The sequence below is a fragment of the Delphinus delphis genome, chromosome 17 (genome assembly GCF_949987515.2).
Source record: "Delphinus delphis chromosome 17, mDelDel1.2, whole genome shotgun sequence".
Lineage (NCBI taxonomy): Eukaryota > Metazoa > Chordata > Mammalia > Artiodactyla > Delphinidae > Delphinus > Delphinus delphis.
The window spans coordinates 55,913,987-55,926,651 of NC_082699.1; the positions used below are offsets into that span (position 1 = coordinate 55,913,987).

General features: G+C 34.8%; 1 protein-coding gene across 3 annotated transcripts in view; it reads right to left on the reverse strand.

Annotated features, from left to right (window-relative positions):
* The window catches only part of CSMD3 (CUB and Sushi multiple domains 3), a 1,080,105-nt gene that overhangs the window by 576,372 nt on the left and 491,068 nt on the right, over positions 1–12,665 (reverse strand). The gene's annotated exons all lie outside the window — the stretch shown is intronic.

Consider the following 12,665-nt stretch of genomic DNA (forward strand, 5'->3'; position numbering starts at 1 on the left):
GAGACTATTCCTATCAATCATTATAACATAATTTTTATTTACTCTATTGTATCTTCTGTAATAATTTTTCAGTGAAATGGCATGGCTTCTGTTTATAGGACACTCTTATTTGAGGAATCTGAATGCAAATCTAATTTAAGAAGGCTTTATGAAAATGTATAGGTACCTGAAGAGTGGTTACATTTGCATATATTTTTATAAGCTAGCACAGAAAAACACAGAGTATACTACTTCTATGAAATAGTAAAGCTTAAAAAATGTTAGAGCTAAATTTGAATCTAGATCACTAAATTTAAAGGCATCAGGTTTATTTTTGTGTATCCTTTGGTAACAGAATCCCTCATATATATTATATTTTGCTGGCAAAACTAGGAGCACAATTCTTTGGGAGACACATTATACCATAACAAAACATTAATATTAATTCTTACCAAAATATACTCATGTATTCATTTATTGTTTATATATCTATGTAAAAATTCATACTTAATTAAATTGCAATTCTTAAATTAGAAACCCAATATTAAAGAATAACAAATCAAGAATCCATATAAGAAGAAATTACATAAATATCATCCTATATATAATCATGGCTTGAGCAAAAAATAATTTATAATAAAGTATTATTCAACATGAGTTAAAGAAAATGAATGGCTGAGATTACCAATAGTACTAGAGAATAAATGAAAAAAAGCTTTAAAAATTTTTTAATTATTATTTAAAAATTAATTTTTATAATTGTTACTTTGGTATCATAAAAAGAAATTCTTAAGAAAATGAGGGATTTCATACCCTGACTCTTTTTAGCTTCGTAACAAAAAAACAAATTTTTGATTATGTCTATTTCTTGATTTTTAAATCATTTTTTACTAGCATTAATTAAAGCCACTGTTTTGGTCAGGTTTAAATGCAGAATATATAAAAACACTGAATTTTACATGGCTACAATTTAAAAGTAAATGTTTCCCTGTTCTACACTGAGTTAAATGTAAGTATTCTCAATTAATAATTGCCTGTTAATAGAGATTAAGTTGTTCCCATTTTTTTGCTATCAAAAGCAACATGGTTACAACCAATCTTAAATATGTTCTGGCTCAAATGTACAAGTACTAGCTTATATATGTACTTATGAGTGCAATTTCTGGATACTAACAAAGCAAAAATTATATTTCATAATATTGTGCCATATGATTTGGAAATTATTTTACCAATTTAAATGCCTACAACTTGTGTGCATTAGGTTTCATTATTTCTACCAATCTAGAGGGTGTAAAAAATGACTTTTCTTTTGCATTTTCTTCATTAGTAATTAAGTTCTTTTTTCATATGTTTGTCATTTATGTTCTTTTTCAGGCTTTCTGTTTTTTTCTTCTTGACTCAAAGTTATTTTAATTTTCATAGAAACATGTCAATGCTGAAAAAGTTTTCAAATTTATTGTCATATAATTATTTGCTTTCTTTTAGCCTATGTTGTCTGTACTCTTGTCCTATTTCTATTTCTAACATTATATGTCTTCTCTATTTTTGTTTACTATTTTTTATTGTGCTAACTATAATATATATTAAAAAATCAATATTAGCTATTTTTAAGTGTACAATTCAGTGGCATTGATTATCAATATATTCACAATGCTATGCAACCATCACCGTCTTTTTCCAAAAGTTTTCCAAACCAAAACCTTGTTACCATTAAGCCATAACAATAACTCCCCATTTTCCTCTTTCCCCCATCTCCTGGTAACTTCCAACATACTTTCTGTCTCTACAAATTTTCATATTCTAGATATTTTATGTAAGTGGAAAAACACAATACTTCCCTTTTTGTGTCTGATTTACTTCACTAAGAAAAGTCTTTGAGGTTCATCTACATTATAGCATGTATCAGAACTTCATTCCTTTTTATGGCTGAATAATAGTCCATTGTATGTATACACCTAATTTGGTGTAACCATTACTCTGTTGATGGACACTTAGGATGTTTCTATCTTTTATCTATGGTGAATATTGCTATTATGATGGTGTAAAAGTACTTATTTGAATCCCTGTTTTCAGAGTGAAATTACTGGGTCATATATTTAACATTTTGAAGAACTGCCAAGCTGCTTTCCAGAGCTTCTGAACATTTTAAATTTCCACCGGCCATTCCAATTTCTCCATATCCTCACCACATGTTATTTTCTGTTTTGTTTTTATCATACCCATTCTGGTAGGTGTAAAGTGGTATCTTACTGTGGATATAATTGCGTCTCTCTAATTAATGATATTGAGCATTTTTTCATGTACTTATTAACCATTTGTGTATCTTCTTTGGTAACTGTCTATTCAAGTCATTTACCCCTTTTTATTTATTTCTCTTTTACCCCTTTTAAAATTAAGTCATTTGTTTTATTGTTGTTGAGTTTAACAGCTCTTTACATATTCTAGATATTAATCCCCTATCAGATATATTAGTTGCAAATATTTTCTCCCATTATGTGAATTGTCTTTCTGCTCTTGTGATAGTGTTCTTTGACACCACAAAGTTTTAATGTAATGAAGTTCAGTTTACCTATTTTTTATTTTGTTCCCTGCGCTTTTGGTGTCATATTTAAGAAACCATTGCAAAATCCCATATCATACAATTTTTTTCTATGTTTTCTTCTATGAATTTTATAGTTTAAGCGCTTAAATTTAGGTTTTTGATCCATTTTGATTTAACTGTTGTATACAGTGCAAGTAAAGATCAAATTTCATTCTTCTGCATGTGGCTATCCAATTTTACAAGCACCATTTATTGAAACAACTATAGGCAAACCTTGCCTTATTGCACTTTGCTTTATTGTGATTGGCAGATATTGTATTTTGTACAAATTGAAGTTTTGTGGCAAAACTGTGGTCAAGCAAGTATATCAGCACCATTTTTTAAACAGCATTTGCATACTTTGTGGCTGTGTCATGTTTTGATACTTCTCACAATATTTCAAACTCTTTCATTACTATTACATTTATTATGGTGATCTGTGCTCAGTGACTTTTGATGTTTCTTTGTAATGGTTTTGGGGAGCCACAATCCACACCCACATAAGACTGCACACTTAAATGATAAATGTTGTGTGTGTTCTAAGTGCTCCACTGACAGGCTGTTCCCCCATCTTTCTCTATCTGTTTGGGCATCCCTATTACCTAAGACACAATAATATTGAAATTAGGGCAACTAATGACCCTACAGTGGCTTCTAAGTGTTCAAGTGTAAAGAGGAGTCCCACCTCCCACACTTTAAATCAAAAGCTAGAAATGATTAAGCTTAGTGAGAAATGCATGCATTTCGAAAGTCGAGACAGGCCGAAAGGTAGGCGTGCTGCATCAGTTGCAAGTTGTAAATGCAAAGAAACTGTTCTTGAAGGAAATTAAAAGTGATACTCTAGTGAACATATGAATGATAAGAAAGTGAAATAGCCTTACTGCTGATATGGAGGAAGTTTTAGTGGTCTAGAAGGAAGTTCAAACAAGTCACAACGTTCTCTTAAGTAAAAGCCTAATTTAGAGTAAGGCCCTAACTCTCCTCAAATCTATGAAGGCTCAGAGAGGTAAGTAAGCTGCAAAGAAAAGTCTGAAGCTAGCAGAGATTGGTTCATGAGGTTTAAGGAAAAAAAGCCATCTCCATAACATAAAAGTACAAGGTGAACAGCAGAAGCTGCAGCAAGTTACCCAGATCTTGGTAAGAAAATTAATGAATGTGGCTACACTAATCAACAGATTTTCAGTGTAGACAAAACAGCCTATATTGGAAGAAGACACCATCTAGGACTTTCACAGCTACAGAGAAGTCAATGCCTGACTTCAAATCTTCAAAAGACAGGCTGACTCTCTTGTTAAGGGTATATGTAGCTGACTTGAAGCCAATGCTGATTTACTGTTCTGAAAACCTTAGGAATCTTAAGAATTATGCTAAATCTACTCTGCCTGTGCTCTATAAATGGAACAATAAAGCCTGGAAATAGCACATCTATTTACAACATAGTTTATGGAATATTTTCAGCCCACTTTTGAGACCTACTGCTCAGGAAAGAAAAAGATTCCTTTAAAAATATGATTGTTTATTGACAATGCACCTGGTCACTCAAGAGCCCTGATGAACCTGTAAAACAAGATTAATGTTGTCATGTCTGCTAAACAACATCCATTCTGCAGCCCATGGATCAAGGAGTAATTCTGACTTTCAAGTCTTATTATTTAATTAACACATTCTGTAAGACTGTATCTGCCATAGATGGTGGTTCCTCTGATGGATCTGGGCAAAGTAAATTAAAACCTTTCTGTAAAGGATTCACCATTCTAGATGTCATTAAGAACATTTGGGATTCACGGGAAGAGCAAAATATCAACATTAATAGAAGTTTGGAAGAAGTTGATTCCAACCCTCATGGAGGACTTTGAGGGGTTCAAAACTTCAGTGGAGGAAGTCACCGCAGCTGTGGTGAAAATAGCAAGAGAATTATAATTAGAAGTGGAGCCTGAAGATGGGACTGAATTGCTGCAATTTCATGGTAAAACTTTTAACAGATGAGAGTTGCTTCTTGTGGATGAGCAAAGAATGTGATGGAATCTCCTCTTGGTGAAGATGTTGTGAAGATTGTTGAAATGACAGCAAAGGATTTAGAATATTATATAAACTTACTTGATAAAGCAGTAGTAGCATTTGAGAGAACTGACTCCTATTTTGAAAGTTCAACTGTGGATAAAATGCTATCAAAGCACAGTGCCTGCTACAGAGAAATCACTGGTGAAAGGGAAGAGTTAATCAATGTGGCAAACTTCATTAATGTTTTATTTTAAGAAATTGCTACAGGGACTCCCCTGGTGGTGCAGTGGTTAGGAATCTGCCTGCCAATGCAGGGGACACGGCTTCGATCCCTGGTCTGGGAGGACCCCACATGCTGCGGAGCAACTAAGCCCGTGCGCCACAACTACTGAGCCTACCCTCTGGAGCCCATGAGCCAGAGCTGCTGAGCCTGTGTGCTACAGCTACTGAAGCCCACACACCTGGAGCCTGTGCTCCCCAACAGGAGAGGCCACCACAATGAGAAGCCTGCACACTGCAGTGAAGAGTAGCCCCCGCTTGCCAGAACTACAGAAAGCCCGTGTGCAGCAACGAAGACCCAATGCAACCAAAACTAAATAAATAAAATTGATTCTTTAAGAAAAAAAAAAAAAAAGAAATTGCTACAGCCACCCCAACCATCAGCACCACCACCCTGATCATTCATCAGCCATCAATATCAAGGAAAGACTCCACCAGCTAAATTATTATGACTCACTGCAGGCTCAGATTATGGTTAGCATTTTTAAAATAGTTTTAATAGTTTTTAGTGTACAGATCTTTTACCTCCTTGGTTAAATTTATTCCTTAGTATTTTATTAGTTTTTAAAAAATTTATTGAAGTACAGTTGATTTACAATGTAGTGTTAATTTCTTCTGTACAGCAAAGTGACTCAGTTATACATATTCTTTTTCATATTCTGTTCCATTATGGTTTATCACAGGATATTGAATATAGTTCCCTGTGCTATACAGTAGGACTTTGTTTATCCATCCTATATATACTAGTTTCCATCTGTTAATCTCAAACTCCCAATCCTTCCCTCCCCTACCTCCCATAAAGTATTTTTTAATTAAGATCTGTACACTGTTTTTTTAGGCACAATGTTGTTGCACACTTAATAGACTACAGTATACTGTAAACATAACTATTATACATACTACAAAAGAATTGTGAGACTTGCTTTATTGTGGTATTCGTTTTATTGTGGTGGTCTAGAACTGAACACACAATTATCTCCAAGGTATGCCTGTATTCTTTCACCATTGAATGTTTTTGGCACCTTTGTCAAAAATTAATTGCTCACAGACGGGTGGGTTTAGTTCTGTGCTCTCTTAGCTTTTGTTTATCTGGGAATATCTTGATTTATCTTTCATCCTTGAAGGAGAGTTTTGACAGATAGATATAGAATTCTTGGTTGACAGTTTTGTTTTCAATGCTTAAAGATATTGTCTCACTTGCTTCTCAGTTTCTTTTTCTTTTTTGAAATCAGCTGTTAATATTTTTTAGGATTTGTTGTACTTAAACAGTCACTTTTCACCTGCTGCTTTCAAGATTCTCTTTGTTTTTACCTTTCAACCATTTGACTATAATATGTTTAGGTATGGATCACTTTAAGCTTATCTTACATGGATCACTTTAAGCTTATCTTACATAGAGTTTGTTGAGCTTCCTGGATGGGTAGATTCATGTCTCTCTCAAATTTGTGATCTTTCTGGTCATTATTCCTTCAAATATTCTTTCTGTACCATTATTTCTATCTTCTCCTCCTGAGAGTCATAAAATACATTTGTTGGTCCATTTGCTCATATTCCACAGGTCCCTAGGCTCCTTTCACTTTTTTCACCTTTTTTCTTTTCTTTTTCTGTTCTTCAGACTGAATAATTTCAATTGTCCTATCTTCAAGCTTACTAATTCTTTCTTCTGCTGATCAAACCTGCTCTCAAAACCTCTAGGTTTTTAAAATTTCAGTTATTATGGTTTAAAGCTCCAGAATTTCTATTTGGTTTCTTTTTTATAATTTCTATCTCTTTATCGATATTCTCATTTTATTCATATATCATTTTCATCATTCTCTTTAATTTTGTCCATGTTGCTTGAGCATAATTAATACAGTTGTTTTAAAACTTTGTCTAATAAGTTCAATGACTCAATGTCTTCAGGGATATTTTCTGTCAATTTATTTTGTTCCTTTCAATGGCCATATTCTCCTGTTTCTTTGCATACTTTGTGATCTCACTGTTGTTTCTGAAAACTATCCATTTGAATATTATAACATGGTAATTCTGGAAATCAGAGTCTCTTCCTTCCCCAGGGTTTGCTGTTCTTGATTTTTGAAGACTTGTGTCCATCCAATGTTTTAACTGGAATTTCTTTAAATTCAAGGAGATTTAAAAAAATATCCATTTCAGCATGCTTGGGCTGCTATAACAAAATACCATAAACTGGGTGGCGTATAAACAATAGAAATTTATTTATCACAGTTCTCGAGGCTGGGAAGTCCAAGATCAAGGCGCGGTTGATTCAGTGTACGGTGAGAGAGTTTCCTGGTTCACAGAAGGCCATCTTTTTGTTGTAACCTAACACCAGCAGAAGGGTCTAGGGAGCCCTTTGGGGTCTCTCTTACAAGAACGCTAATCCTACTCATGAGGTCTCCACCCTCAGGACCTCCCAAAGGCCCCACCTCCTAATACCATCACACTGAGCATTCGGATTATGAATTCTGAAGGGACAGAAGCATTCAGATCATAGTAAGACCTCTCCCAGTCTTTGAGGACTGGCTCAGTGATAGGATATTCTTTAATACCTAGCCAGACCATTTATAATTTTGTCTTAGCCTTCATTTGCTGCTTGCATTAAGCCTATAGATCAGATAGTGGTGAAAGCTTAGGGTTTTCTCTGGTCTCCCTCAGCATGTGTCTTGCCATGGGCATGCATGTGACTTTCTAAATTCCACCATATACTGGAGGGCTTTTGCATGTCCTAATTTCCTGAAGAAACTGTTTCTTATTTCTAGTAACTCACTCATGGTGGCTTGTTTTCCTATGTGTTTAGTTATATTTAACAATAAACCCATTTTTATTAGGGCTTCAGCTGTGAGAATCTTGAAGATCTTAAACTGGGTATAATTTCATTCATTTTCTGCTAACTGGATCCAAGGGTTACTACCAAGCTGGTGGCAGTTTAACATCTTGTGAGGCTTTTAGCTAAATACTAAAGTTTCAAGTTCAGCTTCTTCACCTATAGATCCAAAGAGACTGGGCCTCAGTCTTAGTCTCCTAATTCCAGAGACTTATTGCCATTTGCCACAAGGAAAACCAAGCTTTCTTTACATTTCATCTCCAAGCTTTCTTTACATTTCATCTCCTACTTTCATTTCAGTTCATTCTTCTTTTAATTATATACGCATAATTGTACTTGTGTTTGTATGGTATGCATGCATAGTCTTATAGATTTTCTTTATTGTGAACCAACAATGCACTGAAAAATGTGTTTCTTGTATTTCAGTGGGAGGGCCTTTCAGAGTACTTCATCTGTCATCCTTTCAAAAGATTAATGACATGATCCACTTTACCCCAAGCCATTTCACAATAGAGCCATGAGTGCATTGCATTTAAAATTAGGGAACGTCACTTATTAAATGGCTTTAAAAGTCTAATAGGCTAGTAGATACAAACTAAGAATGTAATAAGTGACTGGTTGATTGCTATTTCTATGCCAAACCCTTGATAGTCATTATTGTTTAGTCATGTCTCAAAAAATTTGGATACCCATTTAATGATAGATTTTATTTTGCCTGAATTGTAACTGAGGTTCATGCATGTATATATGCAACAATGAGAACTCGACTTCATTTTAAACTATGTGATGAATTAATTACTAACTAAATCCATACATTTTCAGATAAGCACTTAACCACTGAGCTGTCACTGAAATTTTAGACACTTATAATTCTTGAACAGTTTCAATGACACTGAATCACTGAGAAGCTAAAATAGTCTGACTGAATTTGTAGAACACATTCATTTTAATTTGATTCTTATATGCTTAGTTTAAACGTCATTACTGGACTGGTTCTTCTTTTTTCTTCTTTTTTTTTTTTGCAGTACGCGGGCCTCTCACTGTTGTTGCCTCTCCCGCTGCGGAGCACAGGCTCCAGACGCGCAGGCTCAGCGGCCATGGCTCACGGGCCCAGCCACTCCACGGCATGTGGGATCTTCCCAGACCGGGGCACGAACCCGTGTGTCCTGCATCGGCAGACAGATTCTGAACCACCGCGCCACCAGGAGAGCGCTGGACTGGTTCTTTAGAAGTAAAATTTATGCATAAAAAGAATAAAAACTACTTTGGCCTCAGCTGGAGACATTAACATAAGTAAAGCATTACAGTAAAATTCAAAAATGGTACATTGAGATATTTCCAAAAATAAAAAAAAATAAAAACAGTAGAATGTATAAAAGTAATTTGTAAAAACAAAACCAAAACAACAAAACATTTTTTTCACACAAAAATGTAATAAGTAACATCAGGAGTGTGATGTGAAATTTTCTTTTTCTGGATTCTCCTGTAACATGGAGGAGAAAATATCCACTTTCCATCCCTTTATCTTTGTATAATATGAAAATGAAATGAAAAGGTAATTAAAAAAATCAGTACTCATCAGTGTAATATAACTACTTTCTCTACATATATAGTTGGCAGTAGGGCTGAAACATTTAGTAGGAAAATAGGAAGAATATAAAGTATATTAGAAGAGAAAGGAACGTCATATATTTTGCCTTTCGTATTTGTTCCTAATCATTTGTGGGTGGGGAAAAGACCTGCATGTAGGTCATAGGACTGTTGAAGCAAAAGCTGTGATAATAAAATATGCCCCTAAATATAAAATAATTGTCTTGATTTTTTAACCAAATAAGCCATACTCTTGGCTTCCACTTGTAAAGTGCTGATTCCAAATTACTATATGATGTTGCTAATTGAGGGCTATGTTAAAAAATTTAAGCTACTAATGTAATCAATTAACAGTAATCTCATGCATATTAACATTGGCTTTCCAGAAGTGAGAAATCTGTAAATAATATTAAATATTAAATGGTTAGTAGATCCATTTCCCATAAAGCTTAAGACATGGGTTTTCACAAGGTATTTTGATAGAACTGGTATAGAACCTATGTTTCATAATTGTCATTCTCTCCATCATTCACAGAGGGTTTAAAACCATGACTTCTCCATCATTGTTTTATGAAGTCATGTGGAATCCCCATTTATACACTTTGTATCTTTTACCCATGAAATTTGTTTAAATTGGCAAACATTTATATTGTGTGAGTCCTGGGCTCAGTGCCACATATGCACTGCTTCATTTTAACCCTAAAACTATAGGTAGCGTCCATTTATATATTAGTTTGGCCACTCAGAAGCTGAATATCCTCGTGTCTGCAAAATTAGGAGGCTTGGTAGGAAGCATAGTATACTTCCCAGCATGGTTAGATGTTATCTTCCTCATCATTAACTGCAACCAGAGTGTAGGCATGAAACCTAAGCTCCCCGAACCATGGATTCTGGCAGAGGGTGGCAAAAGCAGCAGAAACATCCAGTTTTAGAAGCAACAGTAGTTGTAACATGTAATGGCACTGATGTCCTAGGGCAGCATTATCCAACAGAAAAAAATCTTCCCACAAGTCAGAACCAGAAGCCATATCCGACTATGACAAAGTAAAGTTCTAGTGAGGTAAAATGGGTTCTGCTACATTCCAGGCTGATCAAGGAACTCATCCCCCTTCCATCGAAGGTAGTCTTCACCAGTCTTCTTAACCAGCAGGATATGATATTGATCTATGAACCAATGACTGACCTCTGAAGTTTCAACTATGACAGATATCACATGTATTTGGGATGTGATGATAACTGTCTATTGGCTATAGGCCTCTAGATAATGAGGAACTAAATCTGGATATAATGGAGAAGCCAGCACAATACTTGGAGATACTAGAGTTGTACGTAACTGGCTAAGATTTTTGGTTTTCTCTATTAATGAAGACAGCATTTTTTCATGTAAACATTTTTCAAAGTGAGTGTAGGGAAAGAACTATGCATCTGGATGAACATTTGATAACAAAACGGGTGGATTGTGGCAGAAACTATTGATTACTTATCCAACAGCCATCTTACTTGTTCACTCTGGACTTTTCTCTTCCGAACAGGACATTGATTTTGCTCAGTTATGTATCTTTCTGTGTACATTCTTATGCTTTAGGGACTGCTGATCCCATACCAAGTTCCATGGAATGGCTCCTAATGAGTCTATGCCAATATTAGCAGTTCCATTTCATTTGTCACGGATAAGATTAGATCTTACTATGTCACTTAATTCTGGTCAGTCAGTGGAAGGCGAGGAGCAATCTTCTGGGCGTGGGGTGCTTTTGGGAAAATATTTCTTCATGCTCAAATGAACACAAAGAATTAGTCTGCTTTGGAGGTGACTGGATCTGGATGTACTGACTAGAGCTACTGCAACCATCTTGCAATATGTAGTTTAAGGACAAAGCTAACACATGGAGATGCCCAGAGCCAAGAGATGGATGTTTCTACTGTATGTCTGAGACTTGCGTACCTCTGGATAGTATGCTGTGCTAAATAATGCATTTTCTTATTATTTAAACCATATCTTTCCCATACTTAAACTGAAAACATTCTAGTGGATACATCAGTAGATTCAATTCTAAGTTTTACAAAATGCTTTGCCCAGTAATTTGTCTGTGTTTATTTGGCTAAAAGTGATGGGACTAAATTCAATCTCAGACTCCCCTGATGTGACAATCCAAGTGCTCAAACTTCACACTATTCTGCATTTGCATAGTAAACGTCTGCAACTTAGGAAATACCTTCTGTCTGCCAAATACCTGATATATAATAGCATAACTTCTAAGTAAGTTCTTTGATGTTGCACATATGCCTCATGTTTTAAATAGTTATGGCAAGGGAAGATAATTTCTGAAATCTGACAAGTAGCAAACATTGTGTCAATTCCTTGGGGGAAAAATACAGAAAGCATGGATTGGTATAAGCGATTTTATCTTCCATGATAAAGTCTGTATTTTTTTGCCTCAAAATAAATCTGGAAGCTGATGAAATTTCTTAGTATTTCTCCAGTCACAATTCTCTGTATTGGCCAATTTGCACCAATATAACTAGTATTGGAATTAAATGAAGCTTTGATGATATTTAACTAAACAAATTAATGATGCTTTAATATTAATACCAAGCTAATCACATTAGTGAGACAAGATAATATAAGGGTACAGGCAAAGATATGGTTTAAGTCTCTCTCTGTCATTGAACGTTACATTATTTTGGGGAAGTCTCATAACTATAAAAGAGTGTTTATAATTCATAATTCCTAAGGTTGAAGTAGGTATTACATTAGTTTGTAAAACAGAACATACTGTGCTTGATATACAGTAGGCCTTCAATAAATGGCAGTTATTATTAGCTAATCATAAAATAAATGTTGACATCTGTTCACAATGGATCTTGAGGATGAAGTTCTATTTCTGGCAACCCCACTGTGATTTAAGGAGGAGAGTTTCTTCCCCAAAATCTATGCTGCTAGAAATTTATCTTTTCTGGAAGACAATAATAATTTCTCTATTAAGCTCATTTCAGAATGACTATAATTCACTCTGTTATTAACAAGTATATTTCTTACCAGTGAGGAAATCCAGAATGCATAAATACAAAATATACAAAGTATAAGCTTTGCATACAAAGCTTAAGGTATGTAATGCTATATTACACAATCAATTTGACATATAATTAAAGAGCTTCCTTATTCATACATGTCTCAGACCTTAGCGATCACAGTCCAATTTGGAGACAAGACATAAACAAGATAAATACAATACCCTGTGTTAAGTGCTTTGGGATATGGACACACAGGGTTAACATGGGCAGAGATAAGAGCTGCCCAATCCAATTAAAGAGTAAAATGGAAAGATTTCCCCCAAGAGAAAATCCCCAGGCAGTGCAAAGGAAGGTAAATATGGGAACTGGGGAAGAACACTGTAGAAGAGAGCATAAAAAATG